We start from the raw sequence: 12,818 nt of genomic DNA on the forward strand, positions 1-12,818 counted from the left end.
TCCCTCACAAAGTGCTTCATTCTTAGAACTGTCTGGCTTATCTTTAAAAAAATGTCAAGGTTCGTTGAAGCTTATCTACATGAACTCATACCAAGTTCCTCACTCAGCCTCAACTTTACAGCGATGCAGTGAGCTGGACCAAGCGAACGCTGAAGAGCAATACTGAGCTGTTCTCAGGACGTGTAGTATGACTAAGCAGATTATTAGGACAAAACAAGGTCACTGGAGTCCAAAGCCAATTCAATTCACAAAATAGCTATTTTTCCTCTCTCCTACTGCCTTCCTTCTTCTAGCTGTTAATCTGGCTGTGTTGTATAGACCCTGCCTGTTGGCTCTCTGACCATAGCCATTACCATTATTAGGGTGCCAATGTTATTCTGGGCTGGCCAGTTGTCAAGGCACCAACAGGCACCAGCAGCCACTCACACACATCTCCTTGGCAATTAGTCAATTTACACAAATAAATGTGTCCCTACATGAGAGAGCATCTGCGTTGCATTCAAATATGCAGTGCTATACGGAGTTGCTGGAGCAAGAGTTCGGGTTTCTTGTGCAATAAGTATCCTCTAGGAATGGAGGATTTAATAGGGTGATATTGGTAAGGCCTACTGAAGGAACCTCACATGGTGCTCATTCTGAAATACTCTTAATGCTGGCTCCCATCTCCCTCTCGCTACCGCAGGCACACATGTACGTACACACACAGCCTTTTAAACATGTTACATCCATAAACATGGTGTAGAATAGTCTTAAAAGTCTCATGTTCTCAAGTTTCAGGTGGAAGACCATTACAGTGCCCAGTGGTGCCATTACTATCAAACGGAGATACACTGGTTACACTATTCTTGTGGGGACCTAAAATCCCCAAATGGTCCCCACAAAGATAGTAAAATTCTCCCTTGTGGGGACATTTTCCCACACCCCCATGAGGAAAAAGGCTATTTTAAGCTTAGGGGTTAGGTTTAGAGTTTGGGTTAGGGGTTAAGGTTATGGTCAGGGTTAGCGGTTAAGGATTTTGAATGGAAATTAATTTTAGGTCCCCACGAGGATAGAAGAACATAGAATGCGTGTGTGTGTGTCAGTTTGTGAAGGAATGTGTGATTGTGTTGGCCTGAGTGTCATGGTGTTCAGTGTCCCTCATGGGGACATTTCCCACGTCCCCATGAGGACAAAGGCTATTTTAAGCTTAGGGGTTAGGTTGTTATGTTTAGGGTTACAATTAGGATTAGGGGTTAGTGGTTAAGGTAGGGTTAAGGTAAATAGGTTTAGGGTAAATAGAATTTGGAATGGTAATTCATTTTAGGTCCCCACGAGGATAGAAGAACATAACATGTGTGTGCGTGTGCAGGTACATGTTGTTTGTGTGTGTGTGTGAGGTTGTGAAGGAGAGGATGTGCGTGTTTGTTTTGGGGTGTTCAGGATCTCTGGAAGCCGTTCGTTGTCCCTTCTCTGATCACAGGAAGCTGGCAGTGCCTCAGACCTCCTATTAGAGGCAACTTCCTGACCTCTCCCTCTCCTTTCAGATGGATTGATAAGCAGAGTCCAGAAAAGCAGAGCGGCTACTCTTTCATCTATGAAACACAGGGCTCACTAGCGTCCTCCTGGCTATTAATAGACACACACAAAGTATGGACACTTAAACACCTCAATATGCATAGCCAAGAGAAAAAGGCTTCTGTATGTATAGAATCTTTGGGACATCATAAAATGTTGACTGGTGATGAAGGATCTTTCTGGTCTCTATAATATTCCTCCTCTGTTTTGTTGTTGAGCTTTGACGATATCTGCTACTGCGTCACTCATGGATTCTGCTGTGTGCTTTGAGTCATTGTGAGCTGTGGATGTGATGGGGACCAAAAATAACACTTCGCCCACTCCTCAGATGATGCAGAATACGCAGTATGAAAAGCCTGAGCATGAGGGAATAGATGCAACACAGTCCGCAAGACATCTTGGGCCAGATACAAGCAAACCTACACACCAAAACATGTTCATTTTAGCTTATAAACATTCATTTATTACACCATTTCAAATATGATTTAACATTTAAACAATGTGATATACCACTGTGTTGGTTAGATTGAATTCTACCATGGTCATGCTTGCAGCTCAATACGCTACTAAAAGGCAACCAATATCCAGTCAGTTGGCTAAATCAATAAACCATTCCAATACATCAACACTGACTGCTGTGTCATCAAATCCATGTTTTGTGACTAAACAAATGAATACTGCTCCAATGAAAATAGGAAGTGCCACCATTTTCCATCCCAGAGGGAAACATTTAAGTGAAAGTGTTAAAATGTCTATTGTTTTGTCTTTTAGTCACCTGACTTGGGCCACTCTTCTGATTTGTTTGTTATGTTGATTATATATTCATTATATGGATATAAAAAAATTATTTAATCGACAGTGAGAAACTAACTTTCTGGCCATATTGGTGATGAAAATGCCATGCGATAACGTCAGATACAACACTTACCTCTGCTGGTGACTCTGGGCTAGAGCTGAAATCTATCCTAATACTTCAAATAACAACTAGGTGGTGTAACAGCAAACTCATTATCCTGCGTATAGGACTCATCGGAGTTCACCAGAGCAGAGTAAGGGGACTGTAGATGAACAGAAGGTAAAAGTTAGACTGCTGAATGTGCCAATAGTCACAGGAATGTCATGGAATGTCAAGTGGAGAGGGGCTGGTAATTAGGTGAGGGGACAGAGATAGATACCACCACAGCTGTGTTTCTGGTGCATCTTAGCCAGTGTGTGTGACAGTGTGTCAGCGCTGGCCTTTGACCCTGGCCTAAGGGACACAGAGATAATGACTGCATCGCCTGATGTTAACGGGAAAACATGTCAAATGACATGAATGAACAGTGCAAACCCTAACAAGTGTGGGAGGGTGGAAATTGTAGGCTGTGGTACGTAGTGAAGTCAGTGTGTGACTGACGGCTGCGAGACTCCCCCTTTATTCCAGGTGAAAGTTCATTAAGCCAGGATCAGCACCAGTGGAGATGCAGGCGGAATAAGTCCTCTAGACTCCAAAGCAGAGCAGAACACTGCCTTCATGGCTAGAAACTACTGGGGAAGGAAGCTCTCCGGCAAATCCAGGATTTATTCACATCAAGGGGGAGAGTGCATTGATCAATTTATTCTCCTAATTTCAGAGTGGAACAAACATGTAAACAGTATGCAAATCGAACAAAATCACGAGGACGAATGTTTTCCTACAGGAATGTAAAGTTACAATGACAGTCAAAGTTACAAATCGATTCAGAATACCAAATGCACTTCTCCAGACATTGGGATTCACTTGCCCTCTCCCTCTCTCCTACATACTGTAGATAAGTTGGTCTACATCACTATCTAGTGAGTCTGACTTCATCCTCTTCTCCAGTCTCTCTCTGGGTCAGAGGGATTTTCTGATGCCTATCTGTCTCAGTCCAATACCCAGAGTGCTTGGCACCTGTTCAGTATGACCTCTAATAACAGTCTAGGAAAATAGATGGGGATCAGACTAAAGCAACAAGACACACAGAGATAGCGTAATCTTGTGCCAGACTAGGGGTATGTTTTTGTTCAGGAATCAGCTGTGGAACACACACAGTGCCATGAGGACCATCTCTCGTGGTTGTTAAAAACATGTCATTGCAGATCACTATTAAGAAATGATAACACAATAATAAAAGCTGGGTGACCATTTTTAAACATCCATATTTGATATCTATTGCTGCAAACTAATTGCCCTTTAGGACAAAGGATATGTACTCCAGTCTAGTCTGTATGAGACATGTTCGCCTCCCTGTGGAAAAACAAAAGCGTTTCAACACTGAGACAGTAAACACAAACAACTAAGTGAAGGTGGAGAACAAGACTCCTCAGAGCTTAAAACAAGATCTGGTCCCATAGAATTAGAAAACAATGAAAGTTACCCCCCAACACGGAATAAAAGGTTTTGAACGTCCCAGAAGGAAAAGCACCTACTCAAAATGCAAGTCACCACAATGCTGAGTCAACACAAAGAGAGCCTGTTTTGGCTTGTGACTTCTGGGCTCTCTGATTATGTGGGTTTTCTGGCACTGGCACACTGGCCAGTCCACAGCGTCAAAGTCAGGGTAAAGAGACGACTTCTGTTGTCTGCCCGGGCCAAGACTTTAATCAACAGCACTTCAATTTGGCTTTATGGCTGTTTAGAGAACAAGATGCACAAGTCGATGGGTTGTAGGAATGTGAAGCCTTATACACTACCACAATTATAGTATAGTTAACATTTGCACAGCATACACTAATGACTTCAAATATTAAATTTATGTTAGGGAGTAAACATTATTTATAATAAGGGTTACATGGATGGCTCTCCCGTCAGCAAAATATATTGTACCTAAACCCTCCCTGAACGCTTGAAAAAAAAGTGGCCCTCGTTTAAACCCTAAATAATAATTAAAACAAAGTGGATAGCAGAAAACATGTCTACCGTTTACCCTCAATTCTTGGACAGACCAAACGATTCTTCATCCTGTAAGCATTTACATGGCAATGCAGGAATTTTGATAGCGCACAGGGCTGAGGGCCAGAAGGCTGTGGGTTTGCAGACAACTGTGGACAAGAATAGGGTGGAAAGATAACATTTATAGTAAAAACATTGTATGAATCTATCATCGTATTTGCAGGTCTGAGAAAAGAAAAAAAAAAATCGCCTTTTATAAACATTTGATGCAATTCTACATAATTTTCAACATTAGCGGGATATTATTTTAATACCACACAAATTAATGAAATTACAGGCTAGGGAATGGACAAATAGCTAGGCCTGTGTTCATCTTACCATATTTATCCAATGGCAAATTAGTGTCTTGTTCGCCACGAAACTGTCCCTGTTGGCAAATAATTAAAAATGAGACGTCATGCAGAAACATTAAGCTTTAATTTCTGGCTACTCTTCTTCCGTGGCTTAACCCAATGAGAGGTCACAAGTGTTTCCCTAAAAGCTGTCTGGGTTTTAGGGCTGTCTCCAATTGGTCTAAATTTTAAATCATGTCTTAATCCATTTTTTTCTATTTAACTAGGCAAGTCAGTTAAGAACAAAAGTATTTTTTACAATGTCATATATAGACACACCCTATGTGTTTTAATGAAATCAACTAGATACAGTGCCTTCGAAATGTATTCACACCCCTAGACTTTTTCCACATTTTTTTTACAGCCTTATTCTATAATGGACTAAATAAAAAAAATAAAAAAACAGAAATACCATATTTACATAAGTATTCAGACCCTTTGCTATAAGACTTTCAAATTGAGCTCAGGTGCATCCTTTTTCCATTGATCATCCTTGAGATGTTTCTCCAACTTGGAATCCACCTGTGGTAAATTAAATTAATTGACAAGATTTGGAAAGGCACACACCTGTCTATATAAGGTCCCACAGTTGACAGTGCATGTCAGAGTAAAAACCAAGCCATGAGGTCGAAGGAATTGTCCGTAGAATGCCGAGACTGGATTGTGTCGAGGCACAGATCTGTGAAGGGTACCAAACCATTTCTGCAGCATTGACTGTCTGCAAGAACAGTGGCCTCGATCATTCTTAAATGGGAGAAGTTTAGAACCACCGAGACTCTTCCTAGAGCTGGCCGCCCGACCAAACTGAGCAATCGGGGGAGAAGGGCCTTGGTCAGGGAGGTGACCAAGAACCCGATGGTCACTCTGACAGAGATCCAGAGTTCCTCTGTGGAGATGGGAGAACTTTCCAGAAGGGCAACAATCTCTGCTGCACTCCACCAATCAGGCCTTTATGGTAGAGTGGGCAGACGGATGCCACTCCTCAGTAAAAAAGGCACATGACAGCCCGCTTGGAGTTAGCCAAAAGGCACCTAAAGACTCTCAGACCATGAGAAACAAGATTCTTTGGCCTGATTTCCAAGCATCACGTCTAGAGGAAACCTGGCACCATCCCTATGGTGAAGCATGGTGGTGGCAGCATCATGCTGTGGGGTTGTTTTTCAGTGGCAGGGACGGAGAGACTAGTCTGGATCGAGGCAAAGACGAACGGAGCAAAGTATAAAGAGATCCTTGATGAAAACCTGCTCCAGAGCGCTCAGGACCTCAGACTGGGGCGAAGGTTCACCCTCCAACAGGACAACGACCCCAAGCACACAGTCGAGACAAAGCAGGAGTGGCTTCGGGAGAAGTCTATGAATGTCCTTGAGTGGCCCAGCCAGAGCCCGGACATGAACCCGGTCTAACATATCTGGAGATAACAAAAAAATAGCTGTGCAGCAAAACCCCCCTCCAACCTGACAGAGCTTGAGAGAATCTGCAGAGAAGAATGGCAGAAACTCCCCAAATACAGGTGTGCCGAGCTTGTAGCGTCATACCCAAGAAGACTCAAAGCTGTAATTGCTGCCAAAGGTGCTTCAACAAAGTACTGAATAAAGGGTCTGAATACTTATGTAAATGTGATATTTCTGGTTTTTATTTTTAATAAATTAGCAAAAATTCCTAAACACCTGTTTTTGCTTTGTCATTATGGGGTGTAGATAATAAAAACATATGTTCTAGAATAAGGCTTAACCTAACAAATTGTGGAAAAAGTCAACGCACTGTATGCATTGAGCATGTCTGATGCTTTAAGCTCACTGTTCGATGAAATAACACTCAAATGACTCAAGAGGGAGCCAGAGATCAAGGTCATTAAAAAAAAACCTGACCCGACTATCCACATGCTCCTACTGGTTTTCGCAGATTCTGCCTTACTCTCCCGAAGTTGCCGGTAATAGGCCAAATGAAGAGTCAGAAAACTTTCATGTGTAATGCCAATTTATCTTACCATTTCTACTGATCTGCGTGCCAGTTATGGTTTTCATATGTACATTTGTAGAACGGTTTAATTTCATTATTATAATAAAGTCTTCGTATCTCAAAATCACTGTCACGTGGTTAATCAAAATTCTATCTAAATGAAAATGATGCAAACCTAAAAAAGTAACTTCTATTGCCAACTATGTAAAAATAGCCTATAAAGCTAACAAATAAAAACATTGCAGCCTGCAGGTAGAAAATATCCTGATAAAAATAAATCTATCACATTGGCTATGCACGGCCTGTCTGCAACGAACTTGAAACACTATCAGGTTGGGTCTGGCCTGAAGCTTCTTGCAACAATGTACGACATATTTTGGGCCCTCAGAGTTACCCGAGCCAGTGAGCTTGGGACAGATACAGCTGTAGGCTATTTGCGCAAGGGATAAGAAGTAATCAGGTAGGCCTATTTTATGACATTTCCACTGGGTCACAACACAGTCATCAGATTACCATATTGCAAATAAGAATACAAACACATCCGTCATGTAATCATTAGCTTAAATGATGACACCCTTGTAACAGAAAACACACATACACGGATTTCATCTCCCTGAGCAGCGTAAAGCATCTGTTACAGAGGTGTCATAGATAGCAGCATCATTACTACTTGGATCTCATCCAGACTAAAGATATAATTTCCCCTCTCCAGGTAGACAAACACAGAAAGGCCATAAAGAGCAGCGCTTACAACACAATATTTCAATATGACTGGGGATCAAAGGAGAGCGCTGGATAGGAGAGACACTGAACTAATAAAACAGGCTCTTATCTGGGGAGTGGTCCTTCCACAATGACCTCTGTTTGCGTCACATGGGGTGACTTTTAGATACAGCTAACCCTGGCTCATCTCAACTTTTAACATGCCACTCCATTGGAATTCACGAGCCGTCCGATTGGCCCTCGGTGTCTCAGCGGGTTACCACATGCTTCCCCGTTTCCGTGACCACCATATCTAATGGAACGTTTAATAATTAAAAAAAAAAAGAATTACAGCCAATCAAAGACAGCTTCTCCCTCTTGAGCCCATAGAGAAGCTTTCAGAGAAGCAACTGATCTTGACCCAGCCTTTGATGCAGAGAGAGAGAGGAGTAAGAGAGTAAGAGAGCGAGTAAGAGAGCTAGAAAGGGAGGGGAAAAAGAGGGAGGATAGGCTCCCAACCCTGTCAGAGGATCTGGAAAGGTCAAACTATGATTAATTTCAGGGTTAAAGAGTTCTCTGGGTTTGTATTATTGCTGAGCAAAAACCCTCCGGCGCTGTCAAAACGCAGGCGTTTAAAATTGGATCCTCTTAAATGACAAAGACAAAACATTCAATTTACACAATAAAAAACCGCCACAGCATCTCATTTGCCTCCTGACCTAAATGAGTGTTACCACGCTGCACAGATGTTGCTGCTTACCACTTCAAAGGACACAGGGAGTGGAGGAGATAGGGATTGGTCCAATAATTACCAGTGAACCTCTTCAGGGCTTTCACTGGAGGTTGGCATCCATCTCCATGCCAATACTGACACTACATGGTAAATCCAACAGGCCTATTGTGTGGTGGTGGCCACCAGGGTCTCTCTCCCCCCCCGCCTTAGTGCTGTGGCCTCTTCAGAACTAAAACGAGAGGGTCCTTTTTAAAGGGACATTCATGTGCCAAACCAGGCTGACAGTTTTATTTGACCGGGCTACTTGTTAACATGATGAATAGCAAGTTGGGTCTGTGTTATGCAGATCAGATCGGGTTACTGTGAGGACAGACGTCAGTGGGCTCACTGAGGCCGGATTAAAACTCAAACCCAAACACCCTCCATATCCCTTCTCCTCTGATTTTACTCCAACTTGGGTTTCAGCTTAGGCCAGTGGTGCATACAAGAGCAGGCTTTTTCCAAATACCAAGACTAACCTATTGTACTACGTGAATGAAGATACTGGCAAGAAGAAATTACTGCAAATGGGAAGACTTTGCAGGAGTTACAGTAAAATTACTATAACCTGCCCTAGTATTAACTACTGGTCAAGTGTTAACATTCAAGCACCATTATCATTGGCAGTGGTGCGCCAACATGCCTTGGCAGTGCGTTAGGTGAGTTATCGAACATGCCTTGGCAGTGCGTTAGGTGAGTTATCGAACATGCCTTGGCAGTAAAGCAAAGTTAGATGGTGAGTTATCGAACATGCTAAATGACTTGGCAGTGCGTTAGGTGAGTTGATCGAACATGCCTTGGCAGTGCGTTAGGTGAGTTATCGAACATGCCTTGGCAGTGCGTTAGGTGAGTTATCGAACATGCCTTGGCAGTGCGTTAGGTGAGTTATCGAACATGCCTTGGCAGTGCGTTAGGTGAGTTATCGAACATGCCTTGGCAGTGCGTTAGGTGAGTTATCGAACATGCCTTGGCAGTGCGTTAGGTGAGTTATCGAACATGCCTTGGCAGTGCGTTAGGTGAGTTATCGAACATGCCTTGGCAGTGCGTTAGGTGAGTTATCGAACATGCCTTGGCAGTGCGTTAGGTGAGTTATCGAACATGCCTTGGCAGTGCGTTAGGTGAGTTATCGAACACAGCTTTAAAATACACCAGTGGAGAGTTAAGTGGGTCACACGATCAGGCTGATCAGATATCTGCTCTCACACAGTGCTCATGTTAATAAGCTCTGTAATGAGTCTCATTAGCACGGAAGAAAATCAATCAAGCCAACGGCTAGCATTAATAATTCAAAGGAGCACGTTGCGCAAGTTAAATCCACTCCTGTCTTCCCCTATCCTAACCTCCCCTGCCTAGAACTGCCAACTCTGGTTACACAGCTACACTGGCTCTCTGACACACTTGCAGTAGGGTTAGTAATGTGCAGCTACTCTTCATCAGAATATATTGGCATTATTGAAATGGACAGATTGAATTGTTCTGAAGCCAGAGGCAAATCAAACTAATCAATACAACTAGGCATACAGCAGTCTATTCATCATGTAGTCTATTCATCCTGTAGTCTATTTAGAAGACAGTAGCTCACAGTAACGCATAACATATTCCCGTTTGCATACATTGCTTTTCTGAGAACAAATCATGTTATACTAAAGTGACAAATTCTTATTGGAGTTTTCCTTTAGTCAATCTTTTTCAGAAAGAGTGTGAGAGTGTGATTGGTTGGATGAAAGCTCAACAGTGGTCGGTGAAGAATCTGTTCAGTAGTCGACCTGAGTCATTTAAAATGGATGGCACTTGACTGGGCCTTCAATAGGACCTGAATGGGACCAGCCAACACAATAAAACCACTGTGGAAGAGTAGGTATAAAACCCCTGGACACCAGCTTAGCGGAAGCTTCTTTATAGCACAGAAGAAGGAAAGAAGAAAAAAAACTGCCGCAAACTCTTCCTGAAATCTCAAGCTCCTGAACATTTGGAAAAGCATCAATATTTTGGAGAATTCTGGAGATACACATGTTAAAGTGTAGGGAATGGTAGGGGGATGTGGATCTCAGCGCTTACTTAGCCCAGTCCCTTTTACTGTTAGTTATTCATTTCTGAGAGTTCAACACAGTTCTTTACATGGCCTGGCTTTCCCAACCTCCTTGGCTTTCCTCCAGACTCACACAGTGCATGTCATCAAAGAGGGTGCTCTTGTGCAACTATGTCTGACATCAGCAACAGTGGCTGTTTAAAGGCTGTTATAGAGAACAAGATTTAGATCTATATTTTTAAATAGCCCAGTCCCAACCCATATACACCATGAGCATCATCAATAATTTCCCAGGGAGACAATTCAAGGTCTGATTTTGGCAGTCTTGCAGGTCCCTGTGTTGACCTAGCAGTTTTGGCACTCTTAGTTAATAAACAGCAGGGTTATATAGTAGCCTAGCTACAGTACTGTCTAATACTGTGTACGCACCTGCCTTCTCCGATGACCTAATCTCGAACACTGAGGTCAGCTAAAGTCCACATTCAAAATAAAACACCCATATCTACATCAATCGACATGAAAACATACTTTGCTGAGAACCAGGGAGGAAGAGACTGGTTGGAGTGTTTTCTTTTAGAAAGGAACAAAGGAGTTCAGTGATGTTCGTAGCCATAAAGTTCCCTCGTACTGTTCTAGCTTCTGCACACAAAGCAGAGTTTTCAAGGCCGTCTGTAAGAAATGTCTGCCGTTGGGTTGGTTTGTCGGGAAAATGTTTACTTTTATTGTGGCACTGCAAACACAGGCAATTAAAGGCACATTCCAGAGGTTGGCTGTTGCCCTGTAATAGTTTATTCCTCATTCCTTTCACTCTAAAACAAATATAAGCGGAGAGTGTGTGTAGAATGACTGCTTCAAATATCCCATACTGCATGAATGGCTTTCTTAAAGTCAACTTATGTTAGGGCACACAGATCATGAACAATGCCTTGCTGACTCTGATATGCATGGCTGAGTCCATTAAAACCTTAACACATGAGGGCTTCAGTAACTCACAGGTGTCCTCCAGACCAGTGCTCTAGCAGAGAAGGAAGTGTCCAATGACTCAAACTGGAATAGAGATATGGTCTATACTATTCAAGAGCAGTATGTATTCAGAGTTTCCTCAGGATGTTTTCTCAAACAAGGAGCCAGCACTATTCCACCTTACCAACTACCACCACTGAATCTTTTAACTGATACGAACTGAAGTTTTTGGCAGGCAGGGAGGGAGTAGAGAGATGCCCTGTAAAAGTAAGGGTAAGTGTATAAATAGAGAAGGAGAGAGAGGGTCCCTACCTCCATTGGTGCAGAATGAAGCCCGGTCACTGGTCTCCACACACGTTACACAGCTGTTCACTCTCTGATTCAGCAAGGGTGTTCAGCTAGTGACAGAGAGAAGAACCAATATATGATACCTCCTTGTATAACGCATCTCTTCATCAAACACATACAATATGCTGTCTCTCACATGACAACAATTCACATTGGGACAGAGTAGGTTTACAGATTATCTCGAAAGGCATCGAAATTTTGAGACATTACAATGACATAAATCCAGGTGCATTAGGCCCTACTCCCTTTGAGTTTATGACCTGGGCAAAATTCCCCCAAAATACCACTGATACAAAGAAAATATGTTGGGAAAAATATAGTTCTGTGCCTCAGTCTAACAGTTCATAAAACAGAAGTCTCTATGAAAGGTTTGACAAAGTATGCGTATTGGCGTAGAATACAAACCAACTATTCATCAGCGGGCCAATTAATGTGACTTAATTCGTCTTTGATTTGTACTGGTGGATGCGTTATCTTCCCGGAGCAGATGTAACTTCCCCACGGAAACGGTACAAAGAGGAATGCACTGCTTTGCCGATTGAGAAACAAAGTCCACAGACTGCATTTACACAGCACATTGTTTGTGGAAACTGGTAACCACACTGATGCCGTTGTCATGCAAGCATCGTTTTATTATATTTCTGCAAAAACGTGGGATCCTATGAAAAACGACAACTTGCATCACTCACCGTTCTACTGGATTCTCTCTTCTTGGAGCTGCGAGTGAACATACCAGTCTTGTTCCAGAACGGTGGGATGAGAACTGAGACCAATAAAGCAAAAGGTACACTTGAAGAGTGTCCGCGCACGTTCGTAAACAAATCGTGGCGCTCGACTTTCCTCAAACAGAGAGCCCTGCCCTCGCGTTTCATTCATCAATGAAGAAGCGCGGTTTCCGGATACTCCAGCTCTACCTTATTGCCTCCAATAGAAGCAGCAAATTCCGCAGAATATATTAATATTCACAGCTAAATATTGCAAGTAACACTTTACACTGTCGTTATTAATTACATTTCTAAAAGTAAAGTGTTAACCATATTCACTACGTTCATTAGGCTACATAGAATCAAAATGTAATTGACATTACAAGTGAATTGTCAGAGTATGTTTCCATCATATAGGCCTACTGTATGAAATAAACTAAAACGTTGGAAAACTTTGCCTTTGAATCGTTCATGAGTTTTCCTATGCTAATGTTTTACCATC

At 42.5% G+C, this 12,818-nt stretch overlaps 1 protein-coding gene across 2 annotated transcripts in view; it reads right to left on the reverse strand.

The window, feature by feature from the left end:
- Positions 1–12,488, reverse strand: part of LOC115143318 (prickle-like protein 2) — a 111,333-nt gene extending 98,845 nt beyond the window's left edge. Inside the window, exons 1-4 of one of the 2 annotated variants that reach the window (XM_029683595.2) lie at positions 12,302–12,488; positions 11,577–11,662; positions 4,826–4,874; positions 4,482–4,596 (exon numbers count right to left, since the gene is read on the reverse strand). The gene's annotated coding sequence lies outside the window, so the exon portion shown is untranslated. The remainder of the gene's footprint in view (positions 1–4,481; positions 4,597–4,825; positions 4,875–11,576; positions 11,663–12,301) is intronic. The other variant, XM_029683598.2, reaches the window with a different exon arrangement.
- Positions 12,489–12,818: the final 330 nt, after the last annotated feature.

This window comes from Oncorhynchus nerka, linkage group LG15 (assembly GCF_034236695.1).
Source record: "Oncorhynchus nerka isolate Pitt River linkage group LG15, Oner_Uvic_2.0, whole genome shotgun sequence".
Taxonomy (NCBI): domain Eukaryota; kingdom Metazoa; phylum Chordata; class Actinopteri; order Salmoniformes; family Salmonidae; genus Oncorhynchus; species Oncorhynchus nerka.